A 12116-nucleotide genomic window follows, 5' to 3' on the forward strand; every position below is an offset into this window, starting at 1 on the left:
GAGGACCGTAGAGTAGCGCATACTGGGGGAGGACCCCATCCACAAGTTTCTCCAATTCTTCAGAAGTGAAGGCAGGGGCCCTTTCCCCAGTCGCAGCAGCCATTGTCTCTTCCAGACCGAGGTCACAGCAGCACTTGCAGTGTAGGTCCTCTCCTGTGGAAGATTAGGTATCGAGTGATTAAGCTGATAGAAAATGGCGGTCACGTCTGTAGCAGTGCGTACCGCGACCGCTGGCGCACATCGTCATTGGCTCCTGAAACCCATAGGATTCAATGTAAACCAATGCGGCTTTGCGCCGCAGTCTTCGACCGCCTACCGCCACGGTGTGCCACGCCAGCGCATTTACCTCACATCCCATTGTCACACTTCACAGGTCAGGCAGCCGCCATTTCAAGGGCCCACATGGCTTAATTTCTACTGCGTCACACATACCTAGGCCTTTCCTCAACACTCATACACACCATTCAATGCATAGTGAATCGTGTTGTGTGCAAGCTGTGGGAACGTACCTGTGGGTTGATTGACTCTGTGCTCGCAGTTGTCCTTCCTAGGCACCGTCCGCTTGGCAATGCGAGGAGATGGAGGAATCTTCCCGTGTACAGACCGCTGGTGGACCTGTCGACAATGGAGGACGACATGTCATTCTGACATACAGGCTTGACCGAGCCACTATACATGAACTGTGTGCCCAGCTGGAGGCAGACCTGATGTCACCCATCCGCCAACCCACAGGGATCCCCCCTCTAGTGCAGGTGCTGTCAGTACTCCATTTCTTAGCAAGTGGGTCATTTCAAACAACAGTGGCCATATCATCCGGGATGTCTCAACCTATGTTTTCCAAGGTGTTGTCCAGAGTGTTGTCTGCCCTGCTCAAACACATGTGGAGCTACATCGTTTTCCCTGAGGTGGGGGATTTGCCTACAGTGAAGGGTGACTTCTATGCCCTTGGACATATCCCCAACATCATAGGTGCCATTGATGGGACCCATGTGGCTTTGGTACCCCCCAGATAAAGTGAACAGGTGTACAGGAACAGGAAAAGTTATCATTCCATGAATGTACAGATGGTGTGTTTGGCAGACCAGTACATCTCACATGTTAATGCCAAGTTCCCTGGCTCTGTGCATGACGCCTACATCCTGCGCAATAGCAGCATCCCGTATGTGATGGGTCAACTCCAGAGGCACCGTGTGTGGCTATTAGGGGACTCTGGTTACCCCAACCTTTTCTGGCTATTGACCCCAGTGAGGAATCCCAGGACCAGGGCAGAGGAACGCTACAATGAGGCCCATGGGCGGACTAGGAGGGTGATCGAACGCACCTTCGGCCTCCTGAAGGCCAGGTTCAGGTGCCTCCATATGACAGGTGGATCCCTAATGTACTCACCAAAGAAGGTGTGCCAGATCATCGTGGCCTGCTGTATGCTTCACAACCTGGCTTTGCGCCGCCAGGTGCCTTTTCTGCAGGAGGATGGTCCAGATGGTGGTGTTGTAGCAGCTGTGGAGCCTGTGGAGAGTGAAGAAGACGAAGCCAAAGAGGACGACATAGACAACAGGAACACAGTAATAGAGCAATACTTTCAGTGACACACAGGTAAGAGTAGACACCGGCATATTACATTTACTTAAAGACTCCTACCTCTCTACTGTCTGACTTTTCCCCCCAGTGTATGGTAACTGTGTTGTGACTTTCCCTTCCGTTTTCAGAGCTGTGGGCCCCACTGCGTGACATCTGCTTTATTTCCCCATGGACTACAGCTGTGTGACAGCGGTTTGTTGGCATCACAATGTGAATAACAATTTTGGCACTGTCATGTCTAATACATTTGTTAAAATCACAGACAGACTCCAGATTGTTTATGTGCAATAAGTGTGTTTATTCAAGTACTCTAATTTGGATGGGCGGCTGCAAATCGGTGAGTGGTGATGGTGGAGGATTGTCCATGGCAGAGTCCAGACTATCAGGTTCACAAGTGCATTGTCCAAATGCCTGTGGGAAGTGGAGCAGGGGCAGTTTAAGGTTGGACAGGGTGACAATGTGGGACAGTGGGATGACAATCAGGGCGGTATCCTTTGCTGGCGGGGGTCTTGACATGTTACTCTGTCTTCTTCCTGGATCTCAGGGCCCGCTTGTGGGGTGGTTCTCCTTTTGCAGGGGATGGGGTTCTGGTGGCCTGTTGGTCTTCTGTCGGGGCCTCCTGTCCACTAGCGCCGGCGGAGGTGGTAGCCTGTTCTTGGTCCATGCTAGTGTCAGGGGCCCTTTGAGGTGTCACAGTGGTCCGCAAAGTGGAGATTAACTCATTCAGGGCCACTACGATGGTACCTATGGCGGTACTGATGTTTCTCAGTTCCTCCCTGAACCCCATATACTGTTGTTCCTGCAGAAGCTGGATTTCCTGAAAACTGTCCAGGACCGTCGCCAACGTCTCCTGGGAGTGGTGGTATGCTCCCATGATGGAGGAGAGGGCCTCGTGGAGAGTGGGTTTCCTGGGCCTGTCCCCCCCGTCGCACAGCTGCCCTCCCAGTTCCCCTGTTTCCTTGGGCCTCCATCCCCTGGACCGTGTGCCCACTACCACTGCCCCCAGGTCCCTGTTGTTGTTGGGGTGGTGGGTTAGCCTGGGTTCCCTGTAGTGGTTGACACACCGCTGATTGACGTGTCCTGGGGACAGAGGTATGGGCCCGCTGGGTGGGTGCTGTGCTGGTGTTCCCAGAGGGGGGAAGGTCTGCTGTGGCCTGTGCCTGTCTGAGGGGAACCGACTGTCCCGAGGTCCCCGATGGACCGGGCTGGTCATCTAGATCCAGGGAGACAGAGCTGCTGTCATCACTGTGGGCCTCTTCTGGGGGTGGAGTGGACATTTGTTGACCCTCCTGCGTGGTGACCTGGCGTTCGTGTCCTGCAGGGGTATAAAAGTATGGTTATTGCTTCTGTGTGTGCCAATGGCGTGCAATGGGTGGGTGCCCGTGTACCCCTGTGCTGGCATTCCTTTGTGGGGGCTGTTGTGACGGTGTTTTGGGGGGGGGGGTGATGGGTATGTGCATTGGGCATGCTTTGGTGATGGGTGTCCATGCTTTGGGGCCGCATGCAGGGCTAAGTTTTGAGATGGTAGGGTTGTGATGGTGAGACATTTGCAAGGGGTAGTTGTGAAGGGGGTGAGGGTGGGGGTATGAGTTGGCATGCAGGAGGGTGGGGGGGATGAAGTAGTGAAGATGAGACTTACCAGAGTCCATTCCTTCAGATACTCCAGCGAGGCCCTCAGGATGCAGGATGTTCAAGACTTGCTCCTCCCATGTTGTAAATTCAGGGGGAGGAGGTGGGGGTCCGCCGCCAGTCCGCTGTACCGCGATGTTGTGCCTTGATACCATGGAACGCACCTTCCCCCGTAGGTCGTTCCACCTCTTCCTGATGTCATCCCGATTTCTTGGGTGCTGTCCCACAGCGTTGACCCTGTCCACTATTCTGCTCCATAGCTCCATCTTCCTGGCAATGGTGGTGTGCTGCACCTGTGTCCCGAACAGCTGGGGCTCTACTCGTAGGATTTCCTCCACCATGACCCTGAGTTCAGCATCTGAGAACCTGGGGTGTCTTTGAGGTGCCATGGGGTGGTGTGGATGATGTGTGGGGTGGAGTGTGTAGTGATAGGTGGGGTGCTATTTAGTGGTGTGTTGTGTGAGGTGCGTGGAAGTTCTGTGGGTATTGGTATTGTGTGCCTGTGGATGCTTGGTAGTTGACTGTGGTGTCTCTCTCTGGTCTTCATTCGAAATTTTTGGCCGTAGGGGTTTGTGGGAGATGTGGGTGTGTGTTTTATATTGTATTGGGTGTGTGGGAGTGGTGTGTGTGTGTGTATCAGGTGTGTGTATTTCGAATTGTCCAATGTGGTAGTGTTTTGTAGGTGTATGTGTATTTCGACCGCGGGTGAAAGACCGCCACGTGGATTCGTGGGTCGTAATGGCATGGGCGTATTTCTGTTGGCGTGACGGTGGAGGTTTGGTCATCGACAGTTTATCGCTGACCTTTGGTGTGGCGGACTTTTGTGGATGGCTGTGTTTTGGCAGTTTGCCTAGTGTGGGTCAGAATGACCGTGACAGTTTACCGCGGCGGTGTTATGGTGGTCTTCTGTCTGGTGGTAAGCGCCTTTTACCGCCGAGGTTGGAATGACCACCTATATCCTATGGAACTCGTAATATGGCTGGTGGTATATCCGTCACTTTACCGTCACTTTTGGGATGGATTAACACCTCCTCCAAAGTTGCAATAACCCCCTTTGTCTCCTATTTGGAGGAATTAGAGCTACTAGTCAACAGAAGTAATAATTTTGCTATGAGATGTGGGAAAATAATTCCAAAGTCCCGAGAATTAATGATAAGTGGCACTAGTATCTGCAACACCAAAACCTTTTCGTACTTGGGTATTGTGTTTGACCAGGAAGGCTTGTGGACAAAGGCCATAAACACAAGGAAGTTACACTTTCAGAAAACAACCACGACTCTGTGTAACTTTGCCTAGAAACTGGGAAAGAAGACCCCTGTGGAATTACTAACTATTTACAAGGCTAAGGGAGTCATTACAAGTTTGGCGGACTCAGGACCTCGATGTTGGCAGTGGCGGTCAAACCGCCAACAGGCTGGCAGAGAAGAACTCCAAATTATGACCATGACGGTATTCCCAACAGAATACAGCCAAACCACCGCCAGCACCGGCAGTGTGGTCAGGCCGCCACTGTCGACTGTAGCCACCTGCAGGCCAGCGGATACCATGTTCCCGTCAGACATATTTTGAAGCTGCACACCAGCAAAGTTTCTGCTGCAGTTGCACCACCACAGAAACGCTGGTGGAAACCATCAGTGTAAAAGGAGACACTCACCTTCAGGAAGCCATACCCATCTGGAGCTGCAATGGAACCGGAACTACACATCTTCCTGCTGCTCCTGCTTGCCCAATGACTTTGGAACCAGCAACCATGAGTACACACACTTACCTGTCACTGTTGTAAAATGTCAAAGTACCTATGCACACACAAAATACCAATCGGTAATGGGTGGCGAGCGCAACACACACATGTAACCTCACACTGACACACACTTACACACAGCCACATACCAACATGTACATACTTAGTAATCACACTACGGCCGACACACACACACAGCTGAAACACACACCAACCACCAGATACACAGATGCACATTACTGGCACAGTCACATATAACAACACACAACACCACCAAGAAACACAACTATACCACAACCGCAACACCACAAAAGCATGGTCAAGCACCCACATTACACACCACCACTTGACAAATCATACATACAACACAACGTACCAATACCAGAGAACGAACACACACAATTACACATCCAAAGAATGAGGCATACTTCATACCCCGCAAACACACGACAATGGTTCTGACATACCAATCTCCACATACACTCACGCACACAGTAGAACCGCACAAAGGCACGCAACAATGCAAGTAATACATGTCAACACAAATATCACACAATACAAACACGACAACATGTCCCCAACATACACATGCCCATCACACTGTACATATCCATCACTGGGGGACAAATGCACTGCACACAACCACATAGCTGCCCGCTCACACAAAACTTACTCACACACAAACAAAATCAGTCAAGACCAAAACTGCCCTAAGAAAATAAAAGCGGGACAAAGGTTGCAACCTTTGAACCAACAACAGGTTGGCCGTGCGAGATATATATATATATACATATATATATATACACACATTATTATATACAAAGATAAAGGCCATAGGCTAGTCCAAATCAGACAACAGACAAGTGCAACATGCACATATGGCACCTGTATGTTCCCCTAACTTGACTCCTGAAAGCCATGTAAAATCAACAGGTAGGTGCATGAAGGGGGCAGCATGTACCTCAGGGATTGGGAAGGCAAAGTGGGGTTTGAGCTTGGGGTTGGAAGGGCAATCTTTTGGCTTGGGTTTCGGCTAAGGGGAGGGTTGGGAACTCTTGGGAGGTGCACATTTCTCTGCGGGGAAAGGCATGGGTACTTGCATGGGGACAGGTGAGGTGGTGGAGGTAGAAGGGCTGGACTTGGGGAGGGACAGTGTTTGGGGGTCACATGGGGTGGGAGAGGAATACGGAAAAGGTTTAACTCTGAGAGGAAAGCTTTCTTTGATACACAGGGACGGTCATGGCAAAAGGGTTTGGGTTTGGAGAGAGAGGGATTGGTTGTCTGAGGTGTTTTGGAGGATGTCTTGGATGCATGTGTATGCAAGGGATGCTTGTGGGTGCTAGGTGTCTGTTGGGTGGGTGAGTGTGGGCGTTTATGTGTCTTGGGAGGAGGGGGGTGGAGGTGCTGGGTGATGCCGTGGTGGATGGGTGACTGTCTGTTGGGGTGGTGACTGCAGGCATGGTGATGTGTTGCATGTAGGCATGTCTGTGGTTGTGGTGCTTGTGGATGTGGTGACTGGAGTGGACATCTGAGGGTTTGCATTTGTGCTGATTGTGGATAGGGTAGGTGGTGTGGCTGTATCAGTGTGACTGTTGATGTATCTGCAGGTGCATGTTGCTTGTGTGCATGCTTGTGGTGGGTCTTATGGTACTTGTGTTTGAAAGTGCTACCCTTAGATGTTCAGGTGTATTCATGCCTGTCTATTTATGTGCTGTGGCTGGGTCAGGGAAGAGACGTTTGGGTTTGGAAAGAGGAAGGTGGAGGGGGGACAGAAGACAAAGGGTTACTGGCTGCTGTCAGTGTGGAGGCCAGAGCCTGAAATTATCTCTGTAGGCCAGCCAGTGCACTGTGAATGCCCTCCAGGGATGCATTACTCTGTGGTATCTGAGTTGCCAGTCCCCAGTTGGCATTCACAATGGTCGACTTACCCACAGAGATCGACCTCAAGCAGTCAATAGTCTTCTCACTGAGGGCAGCTGCACTGACAGGGACAGGGGCGGAGGTGCCTGTGGCAAAGGAGATGCCCACCCTCTTGGGTGAGCGGGCACAGACTACTGGGGGGAGCTACAGGGAGGGTGGTGGTAGAAAGGGTGGTGGCAGACAAAGATGGTGTTGGGGTGGTCTCAGATAGATCTGTCACTGCCAGGGATTGTCCACTGGAGGAGGATTCCGAAGATGATGTGCTGGATCCAGTCTCCCACGTGGCACTCCCCTCGGCCTCTGGGCCACTGGGTCCCTCGCTATAGGTGGTATCAGCACTCTGGGTCCAGTGGCCAACAGCATCCCCACCCGCCTGTGCCCTGTCTCCTTCACCTGCCGATGCTGATGCACACAAACAGAGAGAGAGGGAGGGAGAGGTAGAGAGGGAGTGAGAGACGGTCATCACATCCTTCACATACACACATTAAAACATGCACAGCTGTAGGTATACATCTCCTGGCAAGGTAATCCCATATTGAAACCCATAGATCGTACACCATGTCAAAACAGGATACTTCTATCTACCCCATTTGTCATCTCTCTCTACGACATCATAATCCATGTAAGATAGCACAATTGGAGCATCCTATCAAATCACCTGTAATTCTGTGTCAGCATGCTCATCATGCCCTGGGTAAAGCTGATATATCGTCCTGATCCAGGTCACAACTCTCCATAATCTTATCACCTTTAGGAAAGTCATGTTCCATGCATGTAAAGACAACTCTCTTCACAAACAACACAGCACCTGCCATTCCAATCACATGCCTAGCGGATCCCTCTGTACATATATGACACAATTGCAACAATCTCTGATGAAGACACAACATATGGCAGTCCCATACAGTTGCCATCACATTTTTACATTCCATGTCTGGAGAACAGCTATGTCACTACATCTACCAAATCTGAGAGGAATAGCTGCAGTTACTATTTACAGATATTCCATCTAACATGCATGTACAGCTACAGTAGCCTACCTAGCACACATGAGACATTCAGTGACAATCACAGAGAGCATAGTTAAAACAACCAAACAAAGAACAGCCTACTAATTTCTAATAGGGTACATTACATTCCACCTGACATGCAGATACAGAGCCAAGGCATTACAACATGAGTACTCCAAAATCACTCACACCATTCTTGACATGTGATTTCCAGTAGCTAATTCAGGACAACACACGTATCCCACTGAAAAGACATGTATACATGATATACACATGAACCTTCACAACTGCCATTGCACTGACAACATTTCCCACAACAACAATACCTGTATGAGAAATAGTAGTACAACTAAACCATGACATGTTGAATTATGAGGTGAGCCAAAACCAATTTCTGTCCAAACTACCCATATCAGCTAGGATAAGGATAGCAATGATTGTTCCACTCTACCAGATCTGCCCCGAGAAACCTTTGAGACATGATGTAGGCAGCTAATGCCATATGTTGCACTCCTATTGGTGGGGCACTGGCATTGTACTGCCATTTGATGGAGTTTGTTTTGACCAATGACTTTGTGTTTCACCACTGCGCATATTAGTTGCTCAATGTTCACCAGTAGCACATGGTATGTTTTGTTCAGTTTAGCCGCCTATGGGCTTTGACATTGCATTAGTCATTACATTCTGTATTCTGCCTATTGGCTTTGACATGGCATTAGCCATTACTTTCTGTATTCAGTTGAGCCGCCTATGGGCTTTGACATTGCATTAGCCATTACATTCTGTATTCTGCCTATTGGCTTTGACATGCTGTATCCAGTCTAGCCGCCTATTGGCTTTGACATTGCATTCCTATTGGCTTTGACATGATGTATTCAATTTAGCTGCCTATTGACTTTGACATGCTATTAGATATTCTGCCTATGAGCTTTGACATGATATTATATATTGTATTTTGTATTCAGCTTAGATGCTTATTGGCTTTGACATGATATCATATATTACATTTTATATTCAGTTCAGCTGCCTATTGGCTTTGACATGATATTATACATTGCATTTTATATTCAGCTCAGCTGCCTATTGGCTTTGACATGATATTATACATTGCATTTTGTATTCAGCTCAGCTGCCTATGGGCTTTGACATGATATAAGACATTGCATTTTGTATTCAGCTTAGATGCTTATTGGCTTTGACATGACACTAGACATTGCATTTGATATTTAGGTTAGCTGCCCATTGCCTTTAACGTGGAGTTAGACATTGCAGTTGAGAATCCAAGCTGTGTTTTTGCACCAGAGAACCAAGATGTTTTTCTCACAGTAGACTAGACATGATAAGAGAGAGTACATGGTGTTGTTCTCTCTGCTTGAGCTTGGGAACAGGAGTAGTCTTGGAGACCTGGCCAGTCTCCAAAAGGCTTGCTCAGTTTCCCAGGTCTGAGAGGAGGGGGCACACCTTTGTAACGAAAGTAACAGGCTGCAGAGAGTCAGATTCGAATCTGCCGGACCTCGTGCTGGAGCTTGGCGCCAGCTGCCAGCAATCCCATGTGGGTAGATGAATCTCTTTCTCGCGGCTGACAGGGGTCATCAGCTTGCAGACCTTAGAAAGATGAAGCTGTAAATAGTTCCCACACGGTGAAGTATTTGTTTTGCTTTGCATTCAATATCTTATAAATATAACCTGCTGTGTATATTGCAAACTGATATATTTTTTTGATTAACGCGGACTTGAAAGCTACTAATTCGTCATTCATAAATATTGTGGTTGGGGAAGAATTAACAACAATAAAAGTCTTCTTTGACCTCAGAAGTGCATTTCTGTTGTGTTATGTTAGTGCTTAGAAACTAGATAAGAGGAAAGCACTACAATTGGTACCAGAAGTGGGGCGTCGGTCATTAAGAGGTGATTAAGAGGGTGTTGACGAGTTGGTAGATTTCTAAGTGCACACTTTAAAAGTGTAATTGTTTTTTGTTGTTTGGAGAATTACAGAAATTGTTTTTTTTTGGGAGAATCACAGTAGCACGGCAGACCATGTCTGAGAATGCATGTGTTGATAAACTGCCTGATGGTGCTAAGAAAAACTGTGAGTTGTTTTTTGTTTGGAGAATCACAGTAGCACGGCAGACCATGTCTGAGAATGCATGTGTTGATAAACTGCCTGATGGTGCTAAGAAAAACTGTGAATTGTTTTCTGTTTGGAGAATTACAGAAGCACAGCAGACCATTTTTGAAAATGCATGTGTAGCTAAAATGCCTGATAGTGTTTTGAGAAATAATTTCTGTTGTACATATGTAGAAAAAGTGTCTTTTGGAAGTAATGATGACAGAAAGGTCTGGATACCTTTATCTGCTTACAGAGAAATGCAGGAGAAATGTAGGAAGTTGGAACATGAAAATAGGAATTTACGTGAGCAAATTAGCCCGACTGAAAGTTATAAAAAGGCTGTTTTTGAAGAATCTTTCTTGTCCCATTCCAGTAATGAGGGGGTTAAGACAGCTCCGAGCTGCACTGAGTTTTCGTGTGAGCCAGGGTTTTTGGCAGCCAAAATGCATTCCTTAACTGATAACACGTACGAGAGAGACCAGAATGTGATTTACGAGTTACCGTTGCAGAATGAAGTAAAAAGAAAGGTTTTAAAGGAAGAGACACTGAGTTTCATTAGCTTGTTTGATTTTTGGAAAAAGAATAGCCCTCATTTGAGTGAAATCCTAACACTTTTGTATATGGTCACTGTGAAAAATAATATGCAGCTGCGCGCTTGTGATTTGGCAAATGAAATAATGCAGACTTTTGGTTTTTGCGCAGTGCAATAGGAAAATACTTATGTACATGTAAATCAAGAACAAGGAAAGAAAATAGTGCCCCTAGCTAGAATCATACAATGGATCTGGTACTTGCAAGACAGGGCTAGAGTACCACAGGTAAAAGAATTACCGGTGAAATTGTGTGCACCATTTGAATTCGTGTCCACTGAAGATAAAAAGCATGTTTGTTTTACTAATGATTCATTGACTGAAATGTTGTTTTCTGGCACAGTAGAAGGAACAGCGTTGTATAATGTGTGTCAGATTTTAAAGCAAGAGCTACGTGAGATGTGTCATTTTTACACTGATTTTTGGTTCATTGCTAATGTTTTAGCACCTAACTGGTTCAATTACCTTGCAGATGTTAATGAGAAAAATTCAGAGAGAGAAGTGTTCACCCAGAATTCTGCCTTAGTGGGGATGGCTAAGTGGGTGCCCCAGAAATGTGAACAGCTGAGAGAAAAAGCCACTTACAGGTGGGCAGAGATGAGAGAGATGCACATTCCCCTAGATTTGATAAAAACTGTGCAGCACGTACAAAAGCAATCTGTCATGCAAGCAGTTACAGAGCAGTTGGGGAGAGGAAAGTTACCAGAACAGAAATGGCAAATTGATCAGGTTTTAGGGAGAGTGATTGTTGCAAATTACCAAGGAAAAATCGAAATTATGCTGATACCTAGAAAAGAATCTGATTCATTCATACAAATTGGAGACAGAATGGCCCAAATTGACAAAAGTGCAGTGAATGGAGGTTTGGTAAAGAAGGAGTCTGCCCCAGCCCTTCTGACAGTGCAAGAAAAGGGAAGCTGTGGTGCAGCAGATAAAAACCTCAGTGCTGATGTGTGGGCTGAAGCCCCAAGTGACCCTCCAGAACCTGCAGAAAATATAACAAAGGGCCCCAAAAACGTCCTGCTGATTATAAAACAGGGAAAGAAAGAGGAAGGGTGCAGTTTAAATGAAAAATGTTATTTGCAAGAAAAGTCATACTTGTTTCTTTTGCAGATCCTACCACGTTTCGCCACTGTCCCTGAGTGTGCTGTGTGGTCCCCCTTCCGGTGTGTGCGTGTGGGGTCGGGGAAGGGACCGAATCCCCAACCTGAACCTGGCTGAGTAAAGTGCCAGCACCATGGATCCATTTTGCGCAAACTGCGCCTTCAGTTCAAGTTCAACTTGTTTGATTGCATTCTTCCACTGGAACTAAGCTGTGTTTTTTTTTTTTCCCTCTCGTATGGAACTCTGACTTTTGCTTATCTTCCAGCAAACCTTTCAGGTGGACCGTGCACCTTTACATGAGCAGAACTCATGCCACATCAAATTGCTAACACTGTTGAATTAGAGACTCATTCAGAGTATAAAAATTGCCCAGTCTTTTCTATGTAGATGTATCTGATGTGAAAGGTTATGAAATCAATGTGTTAATTCACTTT

The sequence above is a fragment of the Pleurodeles waltl genome, chromosome 5 (assembly GCF_031143425.1).
Source record: "Pleurodeles waltl isolate 20211129_DDA chromosome 5, aPleWal1.hap1.20221129, whole genome shotgun sequence".
NCBI classification, from domain to species: Eukaryota; Metazoa; Chordata; class Amphibia; order Caudata; family Salamandridae; genus Pleurodeles; species Pleurodeles waltl.